The sequence below is a fragment of the Macaca thibetana genome, chromosome 3 (genome assembly GCF_024542745.1).
Source record: "Macaca thibetana thibetana isolate TM-01 chromosome 3, ASM2454274v1, whole genome shotgun sequence".
Lineage (NCBI taxonomy): Eukaryota > Metazoa > Chordata > Mammalia > Primates > Cercopithecidae > Macaca > Macaca thibetana.
In genome coordinates, this window is record NC_065580.1 from 126,828,097 (window position 1) to 126,852,879 (window position 24,783).

The 24,783-nt window shown below is 44.4% G+C and overlaps 1 protein-coding gene, 1 long non-coding RNA gene and 1 pseudogene across 2 annotated transcripts in view; 2 read left to right on the forward strand and 1 right to left on the reverse strand.

Annotated features, from left to right (window-relative positions):
* MRPS17 (mitochondrial ribosomal protein S17) overlaps positions 1-24,783 on the reverse strand; it is a 457,376-nt gene that overhangs the window by 257,935 nt on the left and 174,658 nt on the right. The gene's annotated exons all lie outside the window — the stretch shown is intronic.
* On the forward strand, positions 5,404-5,503 carry LOC126951781 (uncharacterized; annotated as a pseudogene).
* On the forward strand, positions 5,570-23,247 carry LOC126950287 (uncharacterized). The gene is made up of 3 exons (XR_007724147.1): positions 5,570-5,622; positions 7,015-7,101; positions 23,221-23,247. It is a non-coding gene; the product is annotated as an uncharacterized LOC126950287 (long non-coding RNA).

Consider the following 24,783-nt stretch of genomic DNA (forward strand, 5'->3'; position numbering starts at 1 on the left):
GTGACTTGAGTGGTGGTTAGGGAGGAGCTGTTTTAGGGCTGTTCTGGAGCTGTTGAGTCGGGTGTATGGATACTCACAGCTCGTCTGTTGAGGAGAATGCTGTTCTCATTGTGCTGCCTTTGGTGGCGCTGTGTGTGGCCCTTTAGATGTGGGTGGAGGTGAGTTGGGGCAGTTAATGAGATCTTTTTTAGGTGCTTTTGATAAAGTAGCCTGCACTACAGGATTCACTCTGACTTTTTTCCTTAACCTGCGCGTATTTCTCTGCTAGCCTTTGCTGTCTTTCTCATGCCTTTGATTTTCCCAGCTCCTCGTGGTTGAATTTACATAAGTGCTCTGCTGTGGTTTAAGTGTGTCCCCCAAAGTTTATGTGCTGGAAACTCAATCCTCAATGCAACAGTTGGGATGTGGGGCCTAATAAGAGAGCCCTCATGAATGAGTTAATGTTGTTATTATGGTAATAGATAAGTAATCACAGAGTGGTCTTATTATAAAAGAGAGTTCAGCCCCTTTTGCCCTCTTGCTGTCTTGCACTCTCTTGTCCTTCTGCCTTCTGTCGTGGGATGATGCAGCAAGAAGATCCCTACTAGATGCAGGCCCCTCAACCTTGGATTTCATAGCATCCAGAACTACAAGAAATAAAGTTTCTTCCTTTCACCTTTTCCTTTCCTTTCCTTTCCGTTCCGTTCCTTTCCGTTCCCTTCGCTTCCCTTCCCTTCCCTGTTCTTCCGTTCTCTTCCTTTCCCCTCCCTTCCTCTCTCTCCCCCTCCCTCCTTCCCTCCTTTTCTCCTTCCCTCTTTCCCTCTTTCCCTTCCTTCCCTTCCCTTCCTTCCCTTCCTTGCCTTCCTCCCCTTCCTCCTTCCTGCCTTCCCTTTTTCCCTCCTTCCCTCCCTTCCTTCCCTTCCCTTCCCTTTCCTTCCTTCCTTCCTTCCTTCCTTCCTTCCTTCCTTCCTTCCTTCCTTCCTTCCTTCCTTCCTTCCTTCCTTCCTTCCTTCCTTCCTTTTTTCCTTCTCGTAAATTATGCAGTCTGTGGCATTCTTTTATAGCAGCATGAAATGGACAAAGACCGACTCCATTTTCAAGAGCAAGCCCTTTTGTAGTTTCTGAGCCAATTATGACTGCAAAGGAAGTTCTGTAGGTAGCCTCAGATCCACCACCTAGGAAGCATGCTACCAAGCAGTCCTAGTATCTAGGATTTGATCAAGTGCTGGGCAGCATGATACCTCTGCAATTTAGCACCTCCCTATGTACCTCCAGTTGGCTCAGCCCATCAGGGCTAAAACTACCCCTCATATCCTAGTGTCTCTTGTAGGCAGAAGCCTTGCCTGAACCCCAAGCTGCTTGGCTCACATTCTGTCTTGTGCTTTTTTTGTAGGGGGTTCAAACATACACAAAAGAAATAGGATGAACCTCCACGTACCCAACCCTCCGATTAAGCAGTTACCTCCATTTTTCCAGATTTGTTTCATCTGCTTTAATCTCCCTAAAAATTTATGTTTGTAAGGGAAAAACTGAATAAATAGCTAATTCTCCACCCTACCTCTCATTTTAAGTCACTTTTCAGAGTAGTAAGTTAGTGACCTAGTAACCTTCCCTCTAGTGACCAATAGTTTTTTTTTCTGAATACCATCATGAACTCATAGATTATTCTTTGCATTTGATGTATTTCAGGCCATTGCAGTCTTTATTGTTTTGGATGCTTACATTGTCTCATCGAGGTTAATAATTATCTCTTCAAGTTGACGCTCCCGTCTTTTTGATGTGATCCTGTTGGACTTTGATGACTTCCTTGCTTTCTGGCAAAAAAGATGTTCCAGGATCAATATACTGTACCATACATGGAGTCAGCCATTTCTCTAGGTGGCCTTGATTCCTTTTAGTAGAGAACACAGTTTGGGGTCTTGGACTGAATGACTTTTGTGAACCTCCTCTTCTGAGACCACAGCCTGCATTCCTGCATATAGCCCGTTTGGAACTCTCGCTGGGCACCAGCAGATCTCCTGATACTGTTACATAGTTCTGCCTCACACTTACAAAGATTCATCTCTTGAGAGTTTTGTGCTCTGTCCCCAGATGTGGTCTTTCTGGTTCTGAAGTTTTGTTTCAGTCACCCTGTATTCCACCAGCCCTATGCATACCATACTTTGGATTGCTAACCCACACCCAGTGGAGCCTCTTTGGTTAGAATAGTTGCCACACCCCGTGCCTAGTACTCTAGTAAACAAGGTTTTACCTGGGCTTAGGTTAACTTTTGCTCCTTTGGGCCCTGTGTTCTACCAGCATTTCATTTATCTGAAACTCCCCCCTCACCTCCAGACCTTATCTGTTCTTTAATGGTTTACTGCTGCTTCCTGGGTTTGCAAGAACCCAGTTCAGGAGTTTCTGTTTTAGTTTGAGATCTTGTAGGCCTGACTCATCAGGTTGGTGTCAGCCCAGCTAGGATTAGGCAGAATTGGGTGGGGGTTGTATGCATTTTTGGCCCAGCATGTACCTGTCTGACTAATTATGTGTCTTTTCTTTCCTGTTGCAATTCATGGGCCTTAGCATCTTCTGAATGGTGTTTAGTAGGTCATCCTGTTGATTTCCTACTAGGGAGTAGCATACTCTGGCACTGTACCATTGGCCAATGGACTTAAGGATAGATGACAGGCTGCAGTTTTGTTAAATGGAACAATATGAAGAGATGGCATTTTGGCAGCAGGGCCCATTTGAATGGTTGGTCCTTTGTCCCTGTGTTGATATAGGCAGATCCTTGACGGGAATTTGGAATGATCCCAAATATTGTAGATCACTGGTACATCAAGTTATCCTCAAGGCTGTCTTTCTAACAGTCTTGAATGATATTTTGTGAATCTTTGGAGATTCTCTGTGTAGGGTTTAATCATTTAGTTTTTTTAGTCGAGCCTGTTTAGTTTCTTTGCAAATAAATAAGAAATCTGAAAGAGATGGCAGGCATTAGGGAAAAAAGCCAGGAGCCTTGTTTCCCCACCCTCTACTTAGGTTCTGGAACTGTACTCATAGGTGAGTAGTGAGGAGCTGGGCCCAAGCACATTAATCCTAGATCTAGCTCTGCTTTGCACTCGCTCCAGTACTTGAATCAAATTCACTTCAAGTCACCCAGAGTAGTATGTAGAGGAGTCATTCAGGAGCGTGCTTATACTTTATTATATCAAATGGGAGATCCAGTAATTTATCGCCTGTTATTTCTGGAGTCTGGAGATGGCTCTGCATAAGCTTTGCTGAAGCAGATTTTATTAAATTAGAAGAGAACCTAGCTGGCTGCATCCTATGCTGGAAGCTTTTAGATGCTAATAAGGAGGTCACAGAAGGTAAAGGTCACAAAATGACTCTGGAATCCATTCCCTGCCAAGAAAGAATAATGATGCTCTAGGTTGGCCTCTTTTCGTTTCCCTTTGATTTTGAGTAATAAATTATCTCCTCACTTCCCAGCTGAACAGTTTGGGAGTCTCTATTCCCTAGAAAGACTCTGGTCACATGCCCATCAGATTAAATTAGGTGACAACTCTTTGACCTTAATGAATGTTGAAGGATTTCAAAGGGCTAATGGAAATTCTTCTAGAAGTAATTGCAACCTCCGCCTTTTCTGGGTTCAAGCGATTTTCCTGCCTCAGCCTCTGGAGTAGCTGGGATTACAGGCATCCACCACCACGCCCAGCTAATTTTTGTAGTTTTAGTAGAGGCGGGGTTTCACCATGTTGGCCAGGTTTGACCTCAGATGATCCATCCGCCTCAGCCTCCCAAAGTACTGGGATTACAGGCGTGAGCCACCGCGCCTGGTTAAACTCCAGTTTTTCATGTTTCCTGCATAGGTCAAGGTCTTAGGGAGTGATTCATTCTAGCAGAACTCCCTGGATTTTAAGGCAGGTGTTCCATTTATTAATTGACAAAGGAGGCATATTTCTCCCCTGGTAACCTAAAGATTTAGGTTGTTTTCCCAGGGACTCTGTTTTCACTGTGAGGGTTCTTGGAAACTAAGCAGAGGATGAGGAAAAGGCTGTGAACAAGCTTGCTGGTCTTTCCCTGTCCTATAAAAGAGCATACCTCTTCTGTAACCAGAAGACCCTTTTGATTAGTCAAGGCTGGGCAGACTGAGATGAGGGTGTGTGTGTGTGTGTGTGTGTGTGTGTGTGTTGAGACAGGGTCTCACTCTGTCACCCAGGCTGGAGTTCTGTGGTGAGATCAGAGCTCACTACAGCTTCTACTTCCTGGGCTCAAGCGATCCTCCTATTTCAGCCTCCAGAGTAGCTCGGAGTATAGGAATGTGTTACCACACCCAGCTCATTTTCTAATTTTTTGTAGAGATGAGGTTTCACTGTGTTGCCCAAGAGATTTCACTGGTCTTCAACTCCTGGCCTCATGGGATCCTCCTGCTTTTGTCCCTCAGTGGCTGGCATTATAGGTATGAGCCACCTCACCTGACCTGCAATGATTTTTCAACAGTATACTTTCTCTTTTACAGAGCCACCTAAGCTAAAGATTCCCTTGAGAACAAGTACTGTCCTGTGGTTTCATGGCCTTTCTTCCATTTGTGGTTCTTGCCAAGTGGAATTTCAATGACATCTTATCAAGATGGATAAACCCAAGTTTCCTGGTGCTGGAATAGAGAAAATGGATGCACAAGTAAGTCCCACTCAGCACCCATAGCCCAGGCATAGGGACCTCAACACACCTGAGCCCCAGATGTCACCTTTCATTGTGAGTAGCTCTGAGATGACACTTCTGGTTAGTAAATGCCTACTGGCAACAGTTTATATAACAGCAAGTGAAGGAATAAATAGTCACCAAAACATTTTCTGTCCCCAACTCCAGCATTAATTGCATTAGATAGTTATTTTATGAAGAATTTTCCTATGCCACAGTCCTGACCATATCTTCAAGTGAACAGAAAAATTCTATTAAAAAGTGAACCTTCTGTCTCACTCTGTTGCCCAGACTGGACTGCAGTAGTGCAATTATGGCTCACTGCAGCCTCAACCTCCTGGGCTCAAGCAGTCCTCCTGCCTCAACCTCACAGGTAGCTGGGACTACAGGTGCTTGTCACCACACCTCACTAATTTTTCCATTTTTAAATATTTGGATTCCACAGGACTGACTTTGAAAACTTGAGTACGCATGGATTTTGGTATACACAGAAATGGGGTAGCTGGAACTAATCCCCCCATATACCAAGGGACAAATTGTATCTGTTTTTACAATTATAGTGTAGGATACATTATGTTCCATGACAATGGTAATTTTTAATGACAATTTTTAATTGAGTGAAATTACCATAAAAATAATAATTTGCTGAGCTGTTACTAGGTGCCTATAAGTACTATAGATTTTTTAAATTCCCCATATCTCTTCCTTATTTCACTTAACCACTCTATCTTAAATTACTCATGCTTGCTTCAGTAGCACATGTACTTAAGTTGGAACAATAGAGAGTTTGGCATGGCCTCTGTGAAAGAATGACATGCAAATTTGTGAAGCATTCCATATTTTTTAAAAAATGAGAAAAAAATTACTTCCAGATTTTCACTGTGTTTGTGCATATCACCTTTCGTTTAGGTTGAATTATATCCAAAGATGATATTTCCGGAAGTGAGATTACTGTGAGTGATGGTATGCGCATTCTTATTACCATTGATGTAAATTGCCAAGCTTTCAGGCATGGTGGCTGTCAGCCTGTAATTCCAGCACTTTGGGAGGCTGAGGTGGGAGGATTGCTTGAGGCCAGGAGTTGGAGGAGGCAGTATAATGAGTCACTGTCTGTATTATTTTAAAAAAATTTCCAAGCTTTATCCTGGAAGGTTTGTATACAATTTAAACAGCACTGATAGTACAAGAAAATGGCCATTTCACTGCACCTTCACTGGCACAGGTATTATAATTTAACAAGTTATTTTCTGTGTGATAAATAAAAGACTTCATATTACTTTGTCACCTTTTTTTTTTTTTTTTTGAGACACAGTCTCGCTCTGTCACCCAGGCTATAGTGCAGTGGTATGATCTTGGCTCACTGCAACCTCTGCCTCCAAAGTTCAAGCAATTCTGCCTCAGCCTCCTGAGTAGCTGAGATTACAGGCACACACCACCACGCCTGGCTAATTTTTGTATTTTTAGTAGAGATGGGGTTTCACCGTATTGATCAGGCTGGTCTCAAACTCCTGACCTCGTGATCTACCCGCCTCGGCCTCCCAAAGTGCTGGATTAGAGGTGTGAGCCACGTACCTGGCCTGTTTGTCACATGTTTTATCTTTCGTTGTGTTAGCTTATTAGCTTTGTTTCTTTATTGTCCTTTTTTTTTTTCTTTTTTTGAGATGAAGTCTCGCTCTGTCTCCCAGGCTTGAGTGTAGTGGCACAGTCTCAACTCACTGCAGTCTTGACCTCCTGGTCTCAGGTGATCCTTCCACCTCAGTAGTTGGGTTTATGGGCACATGCCACTATGCCTGGCCAATTTTTTTTTAATTTTTAGTAGAGACGAGGTCTTGCCTGAGTGTGGGAGATCACCACCAGCCTGGTCAACATAGCGACACTTTGTCTCTACTAAAAATTAAAAAAATATTGAGCTACACATTGCACTGTACACCTATAGTCCCAGCTACTGGGGAGGCTAAGACTGGAGGATCACTTGAGCCTAGAAGGTTGAGGCTGCAGTAAGCTATGATCACACCACTGCACTTTAGCTTTGGTAAGAGCAAGACTGTGTTTCTTAAATAAAATAAAATAAAAATTAGATGGGAATATTGCTCGAGCCCTGGAGGTTGAGGCTTCAGTTAACTGTGATTGCACCACTGCAGCCCAGTCTAGGCAATAGAGCAAGACCCTTTTTCTAAAAATAAAATAAAATAAAAAGTAACCTTCTGTTATATTTCCTAGTAACACTTTCCCTCCTACGTTTCTGCTGGAAGCTCTTGCATTTTGTTTGTTTTTTACATACCATTTAAAACTTTTAAGTACTGATGTCTGTCTGTGTCATCCCTCTTTTTTATTTTCTTGTTTTTTTTTTTCAAGGAATATATTTTTGTCACTCCAGCTGGATCTACCATGAAAGACTTCTGAATCCAGGAAGAGAGACTGACTGGGCAACATGTTATTCAGGTACGAAAAGACTTGGACTATAACTCAAAAATGATCAAATAATAGTGCATGCATCAAGTGCAATGGGAAGCTCTTCTGGAGGGTGAGAGAAGCTTCCAGTTAAGGTGACATTAAAGCCAGTTTCTGAAAGATGAGGAAGAGTTGTATGAGAGTGGGGAGGGAAGGAGGAGGTGGAGGGATGAGGAATGGGCTGGGATGGGATGGAGTGAGCTGCTCAGGCAAGGAAACCAGCACTGTACAGACCTGGACAATGAAGATGGCACATTTTGTTCAGGGAATGGTGAATTAAGTGTGGCAGAAATGCTTTGTAGAGACAGTATATGGAGTTTTGCCCAAGACCTCATTACAGTTTCTAAGTTTTTGATGTTATCATGCCTCACTGTACTTGTCAAACAGTATGATGATCACAATAACATCGAGCATAGTATTTCATTAATTCTCACAAAAACAGGTAGGTGCCACAGTTTTCCCCATTTTATGCACGAAATGATGAAGACTTGGGGTTAATGAGCGATTTGCCCAAGCTCGCCTGGATATTAAGACTGAGTCAAATGTTAGGTCTGGTCTGACTTTAATGCTTGCCTTGTTCATGAGCACCGTGCACTGTCTCTCCTATGCAGTTAAGCAGGTAGACAGGTGAGAGAAGAACTCATGTTTCTCTCTTCTCACACTCTAACCAAATATGTGTGTGGAGTTTCTACACCAATTCTCCAACTCTCTGGATACCAACTGTGTATTCCACAATTCCATTTTGACACTACCTGGGGTTAGTGCAGACCTCACAGATTAGGGGCTCAGTCCCACGAGACCACCCTTACTTCAGATGCCAGTTGCAAGTCCTAGGTTGTCACCTGTATTTCGACCAACCAGTTAGATATCAGGGTTTCCCATGACTCTCTTCTTGAGTTTAGTTATTTGCTAGAACAGCTCACAGAACTTAGAAAAATGAGTTTTTCCTTTTCTTTCTTTCTTTCTTTTTTTTTTTTTAAAGACAGGGCCTCGTTCTCTTGTCCAGGCTGGCGTGCAGTGGTGCAATCGTAGCTCATTGAAGCCTCAACCTCCAGGGCTCAAGTGATTCTCCTGCCTCAGCCTCTCAAGTAGCTGGAATTACAGGGTTACCACCACCACATCTGGCTAATTTCTTTTATTTTTTGTATAGATAGGGTCTTGTTATGTTGCCCAAGCTGGTCTCAAATTCCTAGACTCAAGTGATTTCCCCCCACCTCTGCCTCCCAAAGTGCTAGGATTACAGGCATGAGCCACCTCATCTGGCCAGCTTATTTTCTGTTACTGGCTCAATGTAAAGGCTCCATCTCAGGAACAGCCAGTGAAAGAGATGCACAGGGCAAGGTAAGTGGGGAGGGGCACAGAGCTTCCATGCCCTCTGTTGGGCACGCTACCCTCCCAGCACCTCCTTGTGTTCAGCGACACAGAAGTTCTCCAAACCCTGTTGTTTGGGTTTTTATGGAGGCATGATTGATTGACCATTGGTAGCTAAGTCAATCTCCAGTCCCTTTTGCCTCCTGGAGTTCGGCAGGTGAGGCTGAAAGTTCCAAGCCTCAAGAAATGTGGTTGGGGCTGGGCGCAGTGGCTCATGCCTGTAATCCTAGCACTTTGGGAGGCTGAGGCATGTGGATCACTTGAGGTCAGGCTTTTGAAACCAGCTTGACCAACATGGTGAAACCCCATCTCTACTAAAAATACAAAAATTAGCTGGGCATTGTGGCACATCCCTATAATTCCACCTACTCAGGAGGCCGAGGTAGGAGAATTGCTTGAACCTGGGAGGCGGAGGTTGCAGTGAGCTGAGATTGTGCCATTGCACTCCAGCCTGGACTACAAGAGCCAAACTCCGTTTAAAAAAATAAATGTGGTTGGTTCCTCTGGCAGCCAGCCCTCCTCCTGAAGCAGTCTGGGAGCTTGCAGCCACTCTGTCAGCTCAACAGCATCCCACATGCATTCTTACCATGCTGCAGATCTGAAAGACCTCAGAGGCCCTTGTGTCAGGAACCTGGGACTAAGACTGAATATTAAAACAGAAAATGCTCCTGTTACCTCGGTCACTAAAGACTCTATAACAGCTTTAGAAGCTCTATGCCAGGAACCAGGGGCAGAGACCAAATGTATATTTCTTTTCTTATATTTGAGATAGAGTCTTGCTCTGCCACTGAGGCTGGAGTATGGTGATGTGATCATAGCTCACTGCAGCCTTGACCTCCTAGGCTAAAGCGATCCTCCACCTTAGCCTGTCCAGTAGCTGGAACTACAGGCGTGCATCACCATGTCCAGCTGATTTTAATTTTAATTTTGTAAAGGCAGGGGGATCTTCCTATGTTCCCTAGACTAGTCTCAAACTCTTGGCCTCAAGCATTCCTTTCTCTTTGGCCTCCCAAAGTGTTGGGATTACAGATGGGAGCCCCCATGCCCACCAATCACAAGGATCTTTATAAGAGAAAGAAGGAGGTAGGAGAGTCAGAGTTAGAGAAGGAGATGTGGTGATGGAAGAAGAGGTCAGAGAGGGAGATTTGAAGATGCTGCACTTCTGGCCTTGAATATGGAGTCAGAGGCCATCTTCAAGATGAGTCAAGGAATGGGGGTGGCTTCTAGAAGCTGGAAAAGGCAAGGGAGCACATTCTCTCTAGAGCCTCCAGAAGGAATGCAGCCCCTTTGACACCTGACTTTAGCCTTAATATATCTAGTTGGGCTTCTGGACCCCAGAACTGTAAGGTGGTAGATTTGTGGTGTTTCAAACCACTAAATATAGGGTAGTTTGTTGTAGCAGCAAGAAAAAATGAACATGAAGCTGGGGCTTTATGTTACAGTTGCTCATGCCTGTAATCCCAGCACTTTGGGAGGCTGAGGTAGGAGGATCGCTTGAGCCCAGGAGCTTAAGACCAGCCTGGGCAACATAATGAGACCTCATGTCTAAAAAAGTTTTTTTAAAAAGGCCGGGCGCGGTGGCTCACATTTGTGATCCCAGCACTTTTAGGAGGCCGAGGGGGTTGGATCACAAGGTCAAAAGTTCAAGACCAGCCTGGCCAATATGGTGAAACCCCATCTCTACTAAAAATATGAAAATTAGCCAGGTGTGGTGCCTGTAATCCCAGCTACTCAGGAAGCTGAGGCAGAGAATCACTTGAATCTGAAAGGCAGATTTTGCAGCGAGCCGAGATCGCGCTGTTACACTTCAGCCTGGATGACTGAGACTCTGTCTCAAAAAAAAAAAAAAAAAAAAATTAGATAGGTGTTGTTGCATGCAGCTGTAGTCTCAGTTCCTAGGGAGGCTGAGGCGGGAGGATTGTTTAAGCCCAGGAGGTTGAGGTTGCTGTGAGCTATGATTGCACCACTGTACTCCAGCCTGGGCAATAGAGCAAGACTTTGTTTCAAAAAGAAAGAAAGAAATGAGCATGATGGGAATGGGGACAAAGGGCAATGTTGAGTAGAGTGGTCAGTGTTGGCCTCATAAGTGAATATTGAGCAAAAGTTTGAGGCAGATGATGGAGCTGGCCAAGGTGCTGAGGGAAGAGCTCTGTAGGCTGAGTCAACAGGATAAAGGCATTAGGAGGAAACTCCCTGGTGTGTCTGAGGCTCTGGAAGGAGGCCAGTGGAGCAAAGAGAGAGAGGGAGCGAAGTTGGCGAGGAGGCCAGGGAGTTGCTGGGCTGGGATCGGTACAGATCGCGTAAGCCCTGGGATGCTATTGCTGGGGCTTTGGTTTTACTCTGACTAAAATGGGAACCACCGAGGGGTTCTGAGCAGAGAGGCGACATGATCTGTCTCCTGATTTAAAGCACGCCCTGGCTGCCAAGTTGAGAAAGACTCTGGGAAGATTTGTGTAGAAGCATGGGGGCCAAGCTGTGGCAACATCCCAGTGAGAGATGATAGTGGTCCTGACCTGGTGCACAGTGGTGGTGAGAGATGGTCAGAGCATGGATTCATGTTGAAGTCAGTCAATAGGATTTCCTGACAGACTGGATGTGAGCTGTGAGAGAAGGCAGGGGTCAAGGTTGAGTTTGATTCTAATTAAATTATTGATTTTAAAAAAACCCTACTGCCTTTTGCAATCCTACCAAGTAAAGGAATGTAGATTAAAAAAATCCCAAGTCAGGCCAGGGGCAGTGGCTCACACCTATAGTTCCAACAGTTTGAGAGGCAGAGATGGGAGTATGTTTTAAGGCCATGAGTTTGAGAGCAGCCTGGGCAACATAGCAAGGCCTCCTCTCTACAAAAATAAAAGAAAGAAATTTAATAAAATAAAATAAATATAGCGGGGCATGGTGGTGTATACCTACTCAGGAGGCTGAGGTGGGCAGATCTCTTGAGGCTAGGAGTTTGAGGCCAGCTTGGGCCACATATTAAGACTTCTCTCTCTAAAAAAATTAATAATAATTTTTAAAAGCCTGACATGGTGGTACTTGCCTGTATTTCCAGGTATTGGGGCAGCTGAAGCAGGAGCATCTCTTGAGCCCACTTGGTCAAGGCTGCAGTGAGCTATGATTATACCACTGCACTCCATCCTGGGTGACACAGTGGGACCCTGTCTCAAAATATAAATACAAATGAAATGAAATCCCAAGTCAGACCAGACCCTTCTAGGCTATGTAGGCCTTGCAACCACATAGCTGCATGATCGGGTTTGTGTGGCTGTGGATAGGAGACCCCTGCCCAATTGTTGTTGGCTTTATAATCAGTTTATTTTTCAGTATAGTAATCAAATATATTTCATCATACTTGATGGTCTCAGATATGCGTGGGTTTTGGAATTCCCCTTGGAACAGGTTGTAACATCTTATTTGCTCCATCATTCCATTATTTTTAAAAATCTGATCCGTGTTTAATAAGATCAGAATTGATATTAGACTACCTCATCAGTTTTGATTATTGAGAAAATGAAATTATGTTGTTTGCACTTTATCCAAGATTGGTGTCATATTGGGTAATTCTAATCAATACTTGAACAAATGCAAAATTAGAGCTTTATCATGAGAAACTATGTCATTCTTGAAGAAGATGCCATTTCTTTTTTTCTTTTTTTTTGTTTAAGATAGAGCCTTGCTCTTGTCGCCCAGGCTGGAGTGCAATGGTGCGATTTTAGCTCACTGTAACCCTTGCCTTCTGGGTTCAAGCAGTTCTCCTGCCTCAGCCTCCCGAGTAGCTGGGATTATGGGTGCCCACCACCACACCCAGCTAATTTTTGTATTTGTATTAGAGACGGGGTTTCACCATGTTGGCCAGGCTCGTCTTTCGGACTCCTGACCTCAGTTGATCTGCCTGCCTCAGCCTCCCAAAGTGCAGGGATTGCAGATGTGAGCCACCATGGCCGGCCTCCATTTCTTTTTCGTAGTCTTTAGCAAACAGCTGCTATTGTTGCAGACTTGCTGTTTAGGTACTTAGGAACTTTTCGCTAGAAGGCATGTAAAGAAAGATCATGGGTATTTGTAATGAATTTAGCATTCATTCTTTGCATGACTGTCCCCAGAGCTGTAACTTTACTAATGAATTCTTTAGAAACCACTTAACTAGCAACCAAGCCTAACCAGCCACTCACCCTCGTTATTCAGTGCTCTTTTGTTCTTGTCTATTTCTCCTCCAACTTGGCTACACTCACAAAGGGATACAAACTTGCATTTGTTTTCTTTCCTTTTTAGAGACAGAGTCTTGCTCTGTTGCTCAGGCTGCAGTACAGTGACGTGGTCATGGTTCACTGTAGCCTCAAACTCCTGGGCTCAAGCAGTTCTCCCACTTCAGTCTCCCAAGTAGCTGGGACTACAGACGTGTGCCAATTTTTTCATTTTTTATTGTAGAGATGGGATCTTGCCAGGTTGCTCAGACTGGGCTCAAAACTCCTGACCTCAAGTGATCCTCCTGCCTCAGCCTCCCAAAGTGCTGGGATTACAGGCAGGCATGACTACCTGTGCCCAGCCCCCTATTATTATTATTTTAAATAATAGCTTTGTTAAAATATTATTCACATGCCATTCACTTTATTTATTGAAATCTGCAATTCAGTAGGTTTTAGAATATTCAGAGCTGTGCATCGATCACCACAGTCACTTTTAGAACCTTTTATTACCCTATAGAGAAATCCATACCCCTTAGCCACTACCTCCTACTCCCCCAAGCTGCCTTGGCTCCCAGCCTTAGGCAACCATTGATTCATTTTTTTGTCGCTATAGATTTGCCTAATTTGGACAAATAGAATTGTACAATATGTGATCTTTTGTGGCTTTTTTTCCCTCTTAGCACAATGTTTTCAAAGTTCCTTTATGTCATAGTGTGTATCAATATTTCATCCTCCTATGGCTGAGTAATATTCCATGGTAGAGACACGCTGCATTTTGTTTATCTGTTCATCAGTTAGTGGACATTTGGGTTGTTTCCATGTTTTGGCCATTATGAGTAATGCTGCTATGAAGATTGTTGTACAATATATATTTGTGTGGATATATATTTTTATTTCTCTGGGATATATGCCTAGGAGTGAAATTGTTGCATTATATGCTGACTGTACTTTTTGAGAAACTGCCAGACTGTTTTCTTAAGTGGCTACACCAGTTGGGTGTGATGGCTCACACCTGTAATCCCAGCTACTCAGGAGGCTCCGATGGGAGGAATTGAGCCCATGAATTGAAGACCAGCCTGGGCAAGATAGTGAAACCCTGTCTTGATTTAAAAAAAAAAAAAAAAAATCTAATTAAAATGACAGGAAAAGAAATACCCAAACAAAGTGTTTACACGATTTTATGTTCCCACCAGTAATGTATGTGGGTTCCAATTCCTCCACATCTTCCACATCTTCACTGCCATTATTTTTTTTTCTAGATAGGGGCTGCTCTGTCTTTCAGGCTGCAGCCCAAGGACACCATCACAGTCACTGCAGCCTTGACCTCCCAGGCACAAGTGATTCTCTCATCTCAACGCCTGGCTAATTTTTATATATTTTTGGAGTGATCGGATTTTACCATGTCACCCAGGCTGGTCTCATACTCCTGGCCTTGAGTGATCTGCCCACCTCAGCCTCCCAAAGTTCTGGAATTGCAGGCTGAGCCACCATGCCTGGCCTTCACCAACATTTGTCATTATTTTTTTTTTTTTTCCTTTTATACCTTAAAGCAGTATAAGAACAAGTGTCTTCAATTATAGGAAACAACATAATCCCAGGGCATTTGGAGGCTAAGACAGGAAGATGTGTTGATGCCAGGAGTTTGTTTTCTGTTTTTTTTTCAGACAGAGTCTCACTCTGTTGCCTAGGGTGGAGTGCAGTGGTACGATCTTGGCCCACTGCAACCTCCGCCTCCCAGGTTCAAGTGATTCTCCTGACTCAGCCTCCCAAGTAGCTGAGACTACAGGTACACACCACTACTGCCCGGCTAATTTTTGTATTTTTAGTAGAGTCGGAGTCACCATGTTGGCCAGGCTGGTCTCAAACTCCTGACTTCAGGTGATTTGCCTGCCTCAGCCTTCTAAAGTGCTGGGATTACAAGCATCAGCCACCATGCCCAGCCTGATACCAGGAGTTTTAGACCAGCCTGGGCAACCTAGCAAGACCTTGTCTCTACAGAATATTTAAAAATCAGCCAAATGTGGTGGTGCCTGCCTATAGTCTCTCTCTTTTTTTTTTTTTTTTACTTTTTGAGACATGGTCTGGCTCTGTCTGAAACTCCTGAGGTCAAGTAATCAGTCCTCCCACCTCATCCTACCAAGTACTAGGGACCACAGGTGCATGCCACCCACGTCTGGCTATGTTGCCCAGGCTGGTCTTGAGCTCCTGGCCTCAAGCAATCCTCTCACCTTGGCCTCCCACAGTACAAGGATTACAGGTATGAGCCACCATGCCTGGACCCTATCCTGCCTATTGAGAACCAAAAGAAGGATCCAAATTCTCCTTAGCTCAACTCGAGCCATTTCCTGATTGCATCATAAGCAAGGAGCTGGTTATTGGGCTGTCCAGACCTCCCAAGTGGCACAGAAATGAGGTGAGGGAGTTTTCCTGCTGCTCCACTCTGTGAGGAGTTGGAGGATGATGTTTACTCGTTTGCAGAGAGAGATACCTTGTAGGCACCTTAGGATGGAGGGGACCCTGATTCCAATGTCGTTTTTTTCTTTAGAAACAGGACCTTGCCCTGTCACTCAGGATGGAGTTCAGTGGTCCAATCACGGCTCACTGTAGCCTCAAACTCCCAGGGTCAAGCAATCCTACCACATCAGCCTTCCCAGTATCTGGGACTACAGGTGAGCACCATGACACTCAGTGAATTTTGTTTTGATTTTTTTGTAGAGATGGGGCCTCAACTGTGTTGCCAGGGCTGACCTTGAACTCCTGCACTCAAGGGATTTTCCTGCCTTGGCCTCCCAAAGTATTGGTATTACAGGCATGAACCATTGTGCCCACTGTCTCTGGTTCTTAACCTTCTGCCTCCCTCTTCCACTTTTAAAGAATGCTTGTAATTACATGGGCTCTTCTAGATATTCCAGGATAATCTTGTTTTACGGTCAGCTGATTTTCAACATTAATTTTATCTGCACTCTTAATTCCCTCTTCCTATGCAATTGTGCTGTGTAACATAGGACATGAGCAATTGGTGGGGGTGGGGGTTATTACTTTGGCTACCACAGTAATTGTTTTGTGCCAGGTACTGAGCTAAGCACTGGTGAATTAAGCATGAATAACACACTCTCCCTAATCTCCATCCATTCATGGGAGGAGCACCTCACCTGCCATGCTCCTGAGAATCTGGGGAGTCAAGGAAGTCTTCCGTGAGGAGGTGATGCCAAAGTGGACAAGTGACAGAGGAGCCGAAGCTAGCCAGGAAGAGAGTAGAGGTTTAAGGGGAAGCGTATTATAAGCAGAGGGTATCACCCACTTCAGAGACTCCCAGAGGAGAAAGTGTGCATTCAGGGGACAGATGAGGCTCAGTTGGACTCCATAGGAGGTGAAATGGAGAGGGGCAAGCAGTGAGGCTGCCTTGCAAGGCAGGGCAGAGCAGGGGCTGTTAAGGAGTTTGGACTTAATCCCCCAGGCAAGGAGAAGTGATGTAAATGGGGGAGAAACATGATGAGATTCATGGATTAGAGACATGGCTCAGGCTGCTATAGAGAAGGCACTAGGGGGAGCAGATGGCTCGGTGGGTGTGCAGGAGACCTCTCACTGAGTTTAGGAAGAGGTTTTTAAAATAGAAGAAGTTTGAGTAATTTAAATGATGGTGGGAAGGAGCTAAAAGTGGGGGATAGGTTAAAGATACAGGAAAGTGGGAGGAAGAACTGACAAGTGAGGTTCCTGAGAGGGCAGGAGAAGAGGAGATTCCCATAGGGGGATTTACACTTTCTTTTCTTTTTCTAAGACAGGGTCTTACTCTGTCACCTAGGCTGGAGTTCAGTGGCATGATCTTGGCTCACTGTAGTGTAGACTTCCCAGGCTCAAGGGATCCTCCCACCCCAGACTCCCAAGTAGCTGGAACTACAGGTGTGCACCACCGCCACACCTGGCTAATATGTTTCTTTTTTTTTGGTAGACACAGCGTCTCACTATGTTGCTCTGACTGGTCTCCAACTCCTGGCCTCAAGCGATCCTGCTGCCTAGGCTTCCGAAATTGCTGGGATTACAGGCATGAGCCATAATGCCTGACCTCTGCTAGTTCTGTATTCTCTAGAGATGTCTTTACTTTGTGCTAGTGTGTCCCTCATTATGCTGATCCTCTGTTAAAATTAATACCTTTTTTTCTTTTGAGATGGAGTTTCACTCTTGTTGCCCAGGCTGGAGTGCAATGGCGCTATCTCAACTCACCGCAACCTCCGCCTGCTGGGTTCAAGTGAGTCTCCTGCCTCAGCCTCCTGAGTAACTAGGATGACAGCCATGTGCCACCATGCCCAGCTAATTTTGTGTTTTTGGTAGAGATGGGGTTTCTCCGCGTTGGTCAGGCTGGTCTCGAACTCCTGACCTCAGGTGATCCGCCTGCCTTGGCCTCCCAAAGTGCTGGGATTACAGGTGTGAGCCATTGCGCCTGGCCAAAATTAATACTTTTTATATTAAATTGACATATATGTATTTTTTTCTTTTTGATACCAGGTCTCACGCTGTCACCCAGGCTGGAGTGCAGTGGCACAGCCTCTGCTCACCACAGCCTCTACCTGCCAGGCTCAAGCAATTCTCCTGCCTCAGCCTCCCACGTTGCTGGGATTACAGGTAACTGCCACCACACAGCTAATTTTTGTGTTTTTTGTAGAGATGGGATTTCGCCATGTTTCCCAGACTGGTCTCAAACTCCTGAGCTCAAGGCAATCCACCCACCTTGGCCTCCCAAAGTGCTGAGATTACAGGTGTGATCTACCTTGCTCATTCTAGTTTAAACTTTTGAGTTGTTTGTGTCTCCTGATTGGACTCCTACAAATACAGAATTTATGCTAGGAAGGGTACCAGGAGATAGACCCACACAGAAAGGATTTGGGAATAGGTTTGGTTATCCAAGGAGCAGTGCTGAACTCCTTCCTAATGGGATATAGGATGCTGGTGATTTCCAGGAAGTGAACTCACAATGACTCAAGCTACCACTTACTGTTGATTGTGGTGAAATGCCAGGTGAAGCATATGCCCTGCGAGCTTAGGGGTGCTATGGTTGACCACTGCCGCAGTAAAGATGACTCTGAAGAATGGCATGGGATGGATCCTTTTAAATGCACTTGAGCAGCGGTCTCTAACCACAGGGCCATAGAACCGGAGGTGAGCAGCAGGCAAGTGAGGGGAAACTTCATCTGTATTTCTAGCCCCTCCCATCACTTGTATGACCACCTGAGCTCCATGTCCTGTCAGATGAGCAGCAGCATTCGGTTCTCTTAGAAGCACAAACCCTGTTGTGAACTGTGCATGCGAGGGATCTAGGTTGTGCACTCCTTATGAGAATCTAATGCCTGATGTTCTATCACTATCTCCCATCACCCTAGATGGATAGTGTTGTTGCAGGAAAACAAGCTCAGAGATCCCACTGAGTCTACATTATAGTGAGTTGTAGAATTATTTCATTATATATTACAATGTAGTAATAATAGAAATAAAGTGCACAGTATATGTAATGCATTTGAATCATCCTGAAATTATTCCCTCCACTCCCAGTCTGTGGAAAAATTGTCTTCCACACATTCCCTCTGTTTTTTGGTAGAGGCAGGGTCTTAATATATTGCTCAGGCTGATCTCAAATTCCTGGCCTCAAGTAATATACCTCTCAGCCTCCCAAAGTGCTGAGATTACAGGCGTAAGCCACCACCCTCAACGAAGACTTATTCCTTAAACCAAATAAAAATTAAGTGAGATTACTTGAGCCCAGGTGGTCGAGGCTGCAGCGAGCCCTAATTGCACCACTGCACTCCAGCCTAGGTGACAGAAAATAAAAAATAAAATAAAAATAATGTCTCAAAAAATAAAATAAAATACAAATTAACCCTTTATGACATTCCCAGTAACTTTCCCTCCTAAATGTTCCCCACAAGTCTTAGAATTTTGTTTAATTTTCACATACCATTTAAGACGTTTAAGAACTTACGTCTGTGTGTGTCATCCCTTTATTTCAAAAGAATGTCTTTTTGTCACTTCCAGCTGGATCTACCATGAAAGACTTCTGAATCCAGGAAGAGAGACTGACTGGGCAACATGTTATTCAGGTACAAAAAGACTTGGACTGTAACTCAAAAATGATCAAATAGTGCATGCATCAAGTGCAGTGGGAAGCTCTTTTGGACAGTGAGAGAAGCTTCCAATTAAGGTGACCCTTGAAGCCAAGTCCTGAAAGATGAGGAAGAGTTGTATGAGAGTGGGGAGGGAAGGTGGGAGGTGGAGGGATGAAGAATGGGCTGGGATGGGATGAAGTGAGCTGCTCAGGCAGGGAAACCAGCACTGTACAGACCTGGACAATGAAGATGGCACGTTTTGTTCAGGGAATGGTGAATTAAGTGTGGCAGGAATGCTTTGTAGAGACAGTAGTCTGCTTGTATGGAATTTTGCCTGAGAGACGTGACTACAGTTTCTAATTTTTTGATGTTATCATCCATCACAGTCCTTGTCAGATAGTTTGGAATAGGTATAATGATCACAATAACACCAAGCATAGTATTTCAGTGATTCTCACAGAATCACAGGTAGGTGCCACAGTTATCCCCATTTTATGAATGAAGTGATGAAGACGTAGGAATAATGAGTGATTTGCTCAAGCTCACCTGGATATTAAGACTGAGTCAAATGTTGGGTCTGGTCTGACTTTAATGCTTGCTTTGTTCATGAGCACCGCATATTGCCTCTCCTATGCAGTTAAGCAGGTAGACAGGTGACAGAAAAGCCCGTGTTTGTCTGTACTCACACACTTCTGACTGAATGTACGTATGGAGTTTCTACACCAAATTCTCCAGTGCTCTAGATATTAACTGGGTATCCCACAATTTTATTCTGAAACTACCTGGACTTAGCACAGACTCCACAAGTTAGGGGCTCAGTCCCACGAGACTCCTCACTTCAGATGCCAGTGGCAAGTCCTAGGTTGTCACCTGTACTTTTGACCAACCTGTTACAAATCAGGGGTTCCCATAACTCTCTTCTTGGGTTTAATAATTTGCTAGAACAGTTTACAGAACTCAGAGAAACAGTTTATTTTCTTTTTTTCTGAGAGAGACGGTCTTATTTTGTTGCACAGGCTAGTGTGCTATATATTTTTTTTTTTTTGTGACAGAATCTCCCTGTGTCATCCAGGCTGGAGTGCGATGATGTATCATAGCTTATTATAGCTTTGACCTCTTGAGATCAAGCTATTCTCCCACCTCAGCCTCCCAAGTAGCTGGGACTACACGTGCATGTCACCCATGCCCAGCTCATTTTTGTAGTCAGTGTTTCACCATGTTGGCCAGGTTGGCCATGTTGGCCAGATGGGGTCTTGTTGTGTTGCCCAGGCTGATCACAAATTCCTGGGCTCAAGTGATCCTCCCACCTCATCCTTGTAGAGATGGGATTTAGTTTATGTCTCCCAGGCTGATCTCAAACTCCTGGGCTAAATTGATTGCCTCACCTCAGCCTATCAAGTAGTTGGGACTACAGGCACACACCACCATGTCGGGCTAATATTTATTTTTATTTTTTTCTAGAGGTGGGTCTCACTATGTTGTTCATGCTAGTTTCAAACTTCGGGCCTCAAGTGTCCCTCCTGCCTTGACCTCCCAAAGTGTTGGGATTATGGGTGGTAGCCACCATGCCCAGCAATCGCAGGGTCTTTATAAAAGAAAGAGGGTAGGAGATTCAGAAGTGGAGCAGGAGATGTGGTGATGGAAGCAGAGGTAAGAGAGGGAGATTTGAAGATGCTTCACTTCTGGCTTTGAAGATGGAGTCAGGGGCCATGATCCTAGGAATGGGAGTGGCTTCTAGAAGGTGAAAAAGCCAAGGGAACACTTCAGAGTCTCCAGAAGGAATGCAGCCTTGCTGACACCTTGACTTTAGCCTTAATAGACCTAGTTTGTGTTTCTGGCCCCCAGAACTGTAAGATGGTACATTTGTGGTGTTTTAAGCCACTGAATATAGAAAACAAACTACGTTGCAGCAGCAAGAAGAAATGAACATGAAGCCAGGCATGATGGCTCATGCCAGTAATCCCAGCACTTTAGGAATTTAGGCAGGAGGATTACTTGAGGCCAGTAGTTCAAGACCAGCCTGGGCAACATAGTAAGACCTTGTCTCTACAAAAAATGAAAAAATTGGCCAGGCATGGTGGCTCACCCCTGTAATTCCAGCACTATGGGAGACCGAAGTGGGCAGATCACCTGAGGTCAGGAGTTCGAGAGCAGCCTGGCCACATTGTGAAACCCTGTCTCTACTAAAAATACAAAAATTAGCTGGGCATGGTGGCATGCACCTGTAATCCCAGCTACTTGGGAGGCTGAGGCAGGAGAATCACTTGAATCTGGGAGGTGGAGGTGGCAGTGAGCTGGGATTGCACCATTGCACTCCAGCCTGGACAAGAAGAGTGAAACTCTGTCTCAAAATAAAATAAAATAAAATACTAAAAAAATTAACCAGTCATGATGGCATGAACTTGTAGTCCCAGCTACTCGGGAGGCTGAGGTGGGAGGATTGCTTGAGCCTGGAAATTTGAGGTTGCAGTGAGCGGTGATTGTGTCAGTGCACTCCAACCTTGGTGACAGTGAGATCTTGAAAAAAAGAAGGTAGAAAGTAAAGAAGAAATGAGCATGGTGGGCATGGGGACAGATGGCAATGTTAAATATTATGGTCAGGAGTGGCCTTCTAAGTGAAAATTGAGCAAAGACTTGAAGGAGGGGAAGGAGCTGGCCAAGGTGCTGAGGGAAGAGGCTCGTCGGCAGAAACAACAGAATAAAGTGTCCGAGGTGTGTCTGAGGCTCTGGAAGGAAGCCAGTGGAGCAGAAGGAGAGAGGAAGAGAATTAGGGGAGGGGGCCAGGGATTTGCTGGGTGTGGGGATCAGTACAGATCATGTAAGCCCTGGGAGGTTATTTCTGGGGCTTTGGCTTTGACTCTGACTCAGATGGGAACTGCAGGAGGGTTCTAAGCAGAGAGGCGACATGATCTGTCTCCCGGTTTAAAAGCATTCTCTGGCTGCTGAGTTGAGAAAGGCTGTGGGAAGATTTGAGTAGAAGCATGGGGGCCAAGTTATGGCAACATCCAGGTGGGAGATGATTTTGGTCCTGACCAGGGTCATGGTGGTGTTGAGAGATGGTCAGAGGGGAGAAGTAGGGGAGGAGGCCAGGGAGTTGCTGGGTGGGGATCTTTAGTGTGTGTTGAAGACAGTCAACAGGATTTCCTGACAGACTGGATGTGAGAGAAGGCAGAGGTCAAGGTTGAGTTTGATTCTTACTGAATTATTAAGTAATTAAAAAAAAACACTACTGCCTTTCCCAATCCTAGCAAGTATGGGATGCTAGATTAAAGAAATCTCTTCAAGTTCATTGCAGTGGCTCATGTCTGTAGTCCCAGCTGTTTGGGAAGCAGAGATGGGAGTATCTTTGAAGGGCAGGAGTTCAAGACCAGCCTGGGCAACACAGCAAGATCTGCTCTTTACAAAAATATTTTTCAAAATTAAATACATGTAGCTAGGCATAGTGATGTGTACTTGTAGTTTCAGCTACTCAGGAGGCTGAGGTGGGCGGATCTCTTGAGGTCAGGAGTTTGAGGCCAGCTTGGGCAACATAGCAAGACCCCTCACTCTACAAAAAAATTTAAAAAATAGCCAGGCATGGTGGCACTCAACTGTAGTACCAGCTGCTGGGGAGCTGAGGCAGGAAGATGGCTTGAACCCAGGAGGTTGAGGTTGCAGTGAGCTGTAAGTGCACAGCTCCACTCTAGTCTGGGTGACAGAGCAGAACCTGTCTCACAATACAAATAAAATAATGAAATCTCAAGTCAGAGCTTTTGAGCTCTGCAACCCTTGCAAACCCTGAGCCATGCAGTAGGGTTTGCATCGCTGGGAATGAGGAGACCCCTGCCCAGTGTTGTTGCCTGAGTAATCAGTGTTTTAAGCGTATATTAATCAGGGTGGGCGTGGTGGCTCACGCCTGTAATCCCAGCTCTTCAGGAGACCCAGGCGGGTGGATCACCTGAGGTCAGGAGTTCAAGACCAGCCTTGCCAACATGGCTAAACCCTGTCTCTACTAACAAAATACAATAATTAGCCGGGCATGGTAGTGGGCGCCTGTGATCCCAGCTACTTGGGAGGCTGAGGTAGGAGAATCGCTTGAACCCGGGAGGCGGAGGTTGCAGTGAGCTGAGATTACGCCACTTCACTCCAGCCTGGGTGAAAGAGCGAACATTATATCAACATGTGATGGTTTTATTATTAATATATACTGAATTAAATATTTTCAGAAACTTGTATTACTTATATCAACATGTAATGGCTTTGTTAATATGTGATGAATAATATTTTTAAAATTTTGTCTTATTTTCTAGTTTTAATATAATTATTTATATACACAAATAGTCTTAGAGGTTTTTAATAAAGTTAAAAAATGTAAAGGCATCCTAGACCCCAAAAGATTGAGAACTTCTAGTTTAGAAATATTCAGAATAAGCCACATACAACTTGCTACTTGAACTATTTTTTTTCTTTGTTTTTTATTTTAGGAGATGAGGTCTCACCCTGTCACCCAGGGTGGAGTATAGTGGTGCTATCACAGCTCACTGCAGTCTTGAACTCCTGGGCTAAGGATCCTCCTGCCTGAGCCTCCTGAGTAGCTGGGACTATAGGTATACATGACGACACTTGGCTAATTTTTAAATTATTTTGTGGACATGGGGTCTCACTTTGTTGGCCTGGCTGGTGTCAAACTCCTGGCCTCAAGTAACCCTTTCATCCCTGCCTCCCATCCTAGAGGTATGAGCTGCCACAACGAGCACTTGTTAAATTTTCTAAACAAATAAAACATTTCTAAAGTAAGGCTGTAGGATGATGGCAGGAAGATAAAAATAGAAAAACAGAAGAATAAATTCAGATGACTTACACATATTCTTTTGACAGCAATAAGAACTTTTAGTATATACATTCCTTGCAAACAAACATAAGGCAAATAAACAATGTTGTATAGGAACGTCAACACACACCGTACAATATTCCCACTTTGCTGACATGAGTTATGGAAATTTCATGGTTTACTTGAGTATTGCTATCAGTATTTTACTTCTCTAATCATTTTTATGAACTTCCTCATCTGTTAACTTCTCTCCAAGGTATGTCATATCGTGACATACTGCTGCTGCACAAACATGGCCAGTGTCTTCCTCTTAAACATGTTGAATGCTTTCCTAATTTCTTTTACCCTCTGTCTCTGTGTTTTGCATTTTTCTTACCTTTATTATCAGAAACTCCAGAAAGTCAATCATACTAATTTATCGCCATTTGCTTTATTAATTTATACTTTGCTTATATGGAATTTTGCCCAACAGGCCTCATTAAAATTTCTAACCTGTTTTGTTTTATTTATTTTTTTTCTGAGACAGAGTCTCATTCTGTTGTCCAGTCTGGAGTGTAGTAGTGCTATCACAGTTGACTGCAGCCTCAACCTGCCAGGCTCAAGCAATCCTCCCATCTCAGCCTCCCACGTGGCTGAGACTATAGGTGCTTGCCACTATGCCAAACTAATATTTGGAATTTTCCTATACGTGGGTTCCAGAGGGGTGACGGCAAAACGTGAGTCAGCATGGATTTTGGTATATGCAGAGATGGGGGGCTGGAACTAATTCTGTCTGTATACCGAGGGATGACTGTATATGTTTTTACAATTATGCTGTAGGACACATACTGTTACGTAGCCTTGAAAATAATAATTTTTAACTGAGTGGAATAATAATAATCTTGATAAAAGTAGCAGCTGGCCAGGTGTGGTGGCTTACACCAGTAATCACAACACTTTGGGAGGCTGAGGCAGGAGGATGGCTTGAGGCCAAGAGTTTGAGACAGGCCTTGGAAACAAAGGGAGTCACCATCCCTACAGAAAAATGCATGAATTATCCTAGTGTGGTGGCATGTTCCTGTAGTCCCAGCTACTTGGGAGGCTGAGGTGGGAGGATCGCTTGAGCCCAGGGAGGCTGAGACTGCAGTGAGTCATGATCAGGCCTCTGCACTGGAGCCTGGGTGACAGAGTGAGACACTGTCTCAAAACAACAAAAAAGTAGCAGCTAACGTCAACT